This window comes from Boleophthalmus pectinirostris, unplaced genomic scaffold (assembly GCF_026225935.1).
Source record: "Boleophthalmus pectinirostris isolate CB_2022bp ecotype Guang Dong unplaced genomic scaffold, ASM2622593v1 HiC_scaffold_22, whole genome shotgun sequence".
In the NCBI taxonomy this organism is placed as follows: Eukaryota; Metazoa; Chordata; class Actinopteri; order Gobiiformes; family Gobiidae; genus Boleophthalmus; species Boleophthalmus pectinirostris.
Genome location: NW_026571190.1, coordinates 28,537,706 through 28,542,801, shown reverse-complemented (window position 1 = coordinate 28,542,801; position 5,096 = coordinate 28,537,706). Strand labels below are relative to the sequence as shown.

Below are 5,096 nucleotides of genomic sequence, written 5' to 3'. Positions count from 1 at the left end.
TGTGGTCGCCACTAATTTTGTTTTACGATACAAAAGTAATCATAAGGAGGCATAGCAACTTATACAGCTTACTATATACCATTATTAGGAGTAAACAGATTTTATACCATAATTATTCCTTTTTCAGCATATTTTGTAATATCAATTCACATTATCTGTCTTTAATCATTTTAAAGTGTCACATAATATCCAGAGTTGTTCTCACTGATTGACAGTAAACAAGCAAAAAGATGATCAAGAAAGAATACAGATACATTTAAATACAAAGTCAGTGTTTTATTTATAATCGGAACAGTTTCCAATGCACGCTTTCATTGTTACATTAACCTTTTCCCCCAATTGGAGGAGTTTGGGGAATTGGAGTGGTAGCAGTTGCTGTAGTAGTAGTTGTGGTAAGTAAATTATACAGGATCTGGAACAGGATTTGATTAAGCGAAAAACGGTGCATCTGTAAAAATGGAAAACATCATTAACCCCTGCTTTTTATTTTGACATTATAACAGCTGAAAATCATTACCTCATTTGAATCAGAAAAAGAGCGAGCCAGGCGTCGCTCCTTTTTAACCTAAAGATGTATAATGGAAATGTGTTGGATGACAAAAGTATGATTTAATCTGGTACAATTCAATGTATGTTCATGTTCAGACTTACAGGAGAAGCCAGGGTCAGAGTCAAAAGACATCCAAGAATAAGAGTTACCTTCCACATGGTTACACAACTAAAAAGCAATACAACAGTTAAGTTTTACTATTAAGAGGACTACTAATAATATAAGATTTACTTTTTTTTTAAATAAATCGAATGTATATTACCTCCAAGTCTTCAGATGACTGTGACAATGAAATCAGAAAAGCTGTATTGTTTGAATGTTCATTTTTCTGTCTTATATAGCAGCAGAAGCCCACCCTGTAGACAGCATTGAGTCATGTTATCCTCTTGGAAATCCCTCCTTTCCTCAGGTGTGGTTTTTCTGTCTGTCTACCGCTACAGCTTTTACAAAATCATACTCATGTAGTTTACTGTGGAAACGTATTTAATTAATACCAATGGAATCTTTCAAGTTTGTTTTTCAAGTAATTCTGACTTGTTGTAAAATGTCTTTTAATACAGTCCTGGCTTACAGTATGAGGTGGTTCTTCTGATGTCCACATACCAAACTCCTTTCATGGGTTAAGAGGGATGGTGCATTAATGTTTTTCTCAATAATGATGAAATTAAAAATATTCTTAGTTAAAGAAGTAATGGGCCTGCTGGAATGTTTTCTTAACAAACTGTTTTAGCTTATACTTTCACGAGAGAATTATGTGCCACATTCACAGTGTTCTGTTCTGAAGCAACCAGATTCACCAACATCCAGCTACACACACTGTCATTTATGTCTTTGATTATTTACTTATTTGCTTTATTTTGTTTAGTTAAATGTAAAAAGGTGACATGTGGAAATATGAAATAGCCTTTCATATTTCAGTCATGGCAACGTTAACAGCAACCACTGTTTACTGTTTATTAATGCATGGTACTCACATATAAAGATATTACTGTAGTATTATTATAATAAAATCTAATATTTCCAGTGCATAAAGTTTCTCACATGAGCCAAACTCAGTTCATTACAAGAGCGACGTTATAGTAGTGTAGAGAAGTGAAATAAATGCAGAAAAAGTGACAGTGAAGTAGTTTTGTGTTTATGTTTATAGCCACATTTCACAGCACCACAAACTGGGATTATTAAACATTTTTCTTAATTTTATTTTATTTATTTCAAAAAACGAGAAAATGAGTTTTCACAGAGCAGAGCCCTGACCTGACCTGGAGACGTTACACCTGATTACTCACCGTAAGCTATGACGTTAAACTGTAGCATTCATCTGTGTCCTTATATCCAAAAGCCTACTATTTTCTCAACAATGAAGCACTGATTTAAAAATAAAAATAGTACTTCCTCATGCATGTCATGTTTACGTAAATCAGGATCGCTGGTTGAAGCTGCTGCAGACTAGCCTTAGTAAATAAAATACTGCTTCCTGTGTAACGGCTTTCTGTTTTTGCACATTTTCTGTTTTAAGGAATAACACACTTTGACTTGTAAAAAATCTATAAGTGCAATGCTCTGATCGTTTGAAGGTCTCAAAGTGAGTCGATTTATATTAGGGTGCAAAACAGCTAACATGAGTGCAATAGCTTGTATCACTTTTAGTTTTGGTGTGCATTCTCTTCGTGTAGTCTTTACTCTAGGAGGATGGTAAGATTTCAAATCTCATCCGATTCTCTTCATGTCTGTGGGCTGCGCTTTTTATCTCACCTTTAAAAATCGTTTGAAACTCAAAAATTTGTTAGTTAAGTTCAAAATGTATTTAATTCCAAATTGACATGCGCTGAACACGCGTTAGATGTACAGTAACTTGCTGTAAACATGTATTAAATAATATTTTTCCAGTAATTACACAGTGAAAGAAACATACACTGGATTTTCCTGAATCAATGGGATTTTATTTTGCACTAAGTCATAAGCATACTGCAGTACAGTGTCAATTAGGTGGTGGTCGGAACTGCGGTGGTAGTTGTGGTGGTAGTTGTGGTGAACAGGTTAAGAAGAAGCTGAAAAAGCAGTGGATTCAGGAAGGAGGAGGAGGAGAATAACCCTCCCTGTAAAATGAAAACAAAATATTAAGGCTAGTGCACACATATTTTTCAGTTACATATGTTCATGTTAACTTTTATTTACCTCATTAGACCATGACCCCGAGCGAGCCACACGCTGGTGCTCTTCCTGTACCTGTAAAAATATACATTAACAATTGTGTATCTGAAATAAGGTAAAGTACAAAAATAAAAGTACAATACATAAGTACAACTGTTTAGGGATCTTTACTTTTTTACAGTGAATACTTTTTACTTTCTACTCCACTACATTTTTATCTGAACTTAAAAGTATAAAGTACTTTTTTATAATGCAAGACCTGTTGAAATGCCTGAGACTTATTTTTGGCACATTTAATTTGAGTTAACAACAAAACCCAAATACACAAAAAAGCTAGAAAAAATAAGAAATCTATTGAATCACTTAGAATCACCTACATTCTTTATCAAAATCACTACACTTGATGGTTTTATTGTTCTTAATACTTTCACTTAAGTTGATTTTTTCATGATGACACTTTTACTTGAGTAATCTTTTGCTCCTGTAGCTGTAGTTTTACTCAAGTAACAAAACTGAGTGCTTCATTCACCTCTGTATATCTGTACAATTAATATACAATTTACAGATTCTTGAACTTACAGGAACAGCCAGAGTCAGGCTCAAAAGGCATCCCAGAATAAGAGCGACTTTCATCATGGTTACACCTGTAGAAAAAGAAAAAGAAAAAAAAAACTTAGTAAAAATGAATTCCTGATACAGCTAAAAGTTGTATGAAAAAGCTTTACCGTATGTTGTCTCGAATCCAACAGATGATAAAGACGACGCTCTGCTCTCCTTTTATACAAACTGGGAGCCTGCATTTGCACACTATTGGGAAACTGTAAGAAATCTGTGGTTGAAACTGTCTTTAGCAACAGACAGACCAGTAGAGGTCATATGACAATTAGAACATGGTCAAAGGATTTATCATTTAAAGCTTCACTGTGCAACTTCTCCTGTTTGACTCCGTAGAGATGTTATGCTTTGCCTTTGTTGTAATGTGTCGAATGTAGACCTATAAACAAAAATGGAGGCAACAGTGAAATGAAACACAATGTGATTTTAATGTGAAACTGGGATTAATCAGAGAATAACTTAAATTGATAATAATGCCTCCAAGATTTGAAATGTAGACTTTTTATTAATCCAATGTGCCCATCACAAATGTCTAAATAATTGGTGAAAACAAAGTAAACCTAAATAATTTACAATCACTTCAAATAATGGAATCAGTATCAGTGGTTTGTGGAGTAAAACATCATACAGTTATTAATACATTGCTGGATTACAGTCTCTCTCAGATGGGCTCATTTACCCCATAGTTGTTGTAATTTCCACATTACGCTATTTTCTGATCTATGTTATGATGTTGTTTCCTCATCACAAACAAACAAAGGGTTGTGTTTTGTTTTATTTGCACTATACCGCTTCATGACATCACAAGGTGGAACAGAGCATTTTGAGCTTTGGAGATGTGGACAGAATAATAATCAAGGATTGCTCAAACGTGTGTGAATGAAACAAAACACAACTCCAAGGTAACAGCGTTGTAACATTGCTTAAAGAACACAATAGAGTCAATTTTGCATAATGTAAGACTTTTAAGTTTCCCCATCAAGTGAGCAAATAAGAATTCGATATGATATTGTTTGTCAGTGAAGTGGATCCACTCAAGCCAAGACTCCCAGGGACTCCCAGACTTCCTTCTCTACACACTGTCTCTCCAGCTCTGTCGGGAGGTCACAGAGCGTTCCCAGGGCAGCTGAGAGACAGTCTCTCCTGGGTCTTCTCCAGAGCCTCCTCCCATTGGGATGTATGCAAAAAATATTAATTTTGTCTTTTGGTGGAACATCAGCTTTTATTTGCACTGTTTAATGAATCGACTATCTGCCTTAAACGTCCATCACAGGCCAATATTTAGTTTTAGTCAATCTGCACACATAATGCGTCATTTGAACACTTTAGTGTGGCGATAACTGAACAAAACATGACTAAACTGCTCTGCAACTCTTTATAGGTTTATGATTAAAAAAGGGCTACTACAATTTAATAATTAAAGTAAATTAGTAATTTAAATTGCATAATTTGGGGAAAATAATAAAAATTGGCCATGCATCTATCCAAAAATATTGGTAAAGCTTATCTGATGGAACTCACTTATTCTCTGTTTGGGTTTCCTTGTGGTCTTACCAATATAAGCTAGGCCACATGGACATCTCATCATGTAAACCACATGTGAAGATGCACATGTGATGACACAGTTTATGTGATATTCTTCCCAGTGTGGGGGTGTAAAACGTGGTCAGTTTTTACTGTATTATTACACTGAGCACAGTTGCCACAGCGGTAGCTGCCATTGGGTAGGGTGCAATAGAGACTGGGCGGATAGTTTCGATTTATTTGTGGAATTGGCCCG

The 5,096-nt window shown here is 35.0% G+C and overlaps 2 long non-coding RNA genes across 2 annotated transcripts; both read right to left on the bottom strand.

The window, feature by feature from the left end:
• Positions 1-312: 312 nt before the first annotated feature.
• On the bottom strand, positions 313-848 carry LOC110165308 (uncharacterized). Its single transcript, XR_002318925.2, has 4 exons — positions 813-848; positions 652-718; positions 518-565; positions 313-448 (listed from the first exon to the last, which is right to left on the bottom strand). It is a non-coding gene; the product is annotated as an uncharacterized LOC110165308 (long non-coding RNA).
• Positions 849-2,329: 1,481 nt separating this feature from the next.
• LOC110165254 (uncharacterized) lies at positions 2,330-3,468 on the bottom strand. The gene is made up of 4 exons (XR_002318923.2): positions 3,427-3,468; positions 3,281-3,345; positions 2,726-2,776; positions 2,330-2,646 (listed from the first exon to the last, which is right to left on the bottom strand). It is a non-coding gene; the product is annotated as an uncharacterized LOC110165254 (long non-coding RNA).
• Between the last annotated feature and the right edge of the window lie 1,628 nt (positions 3,469-5,096).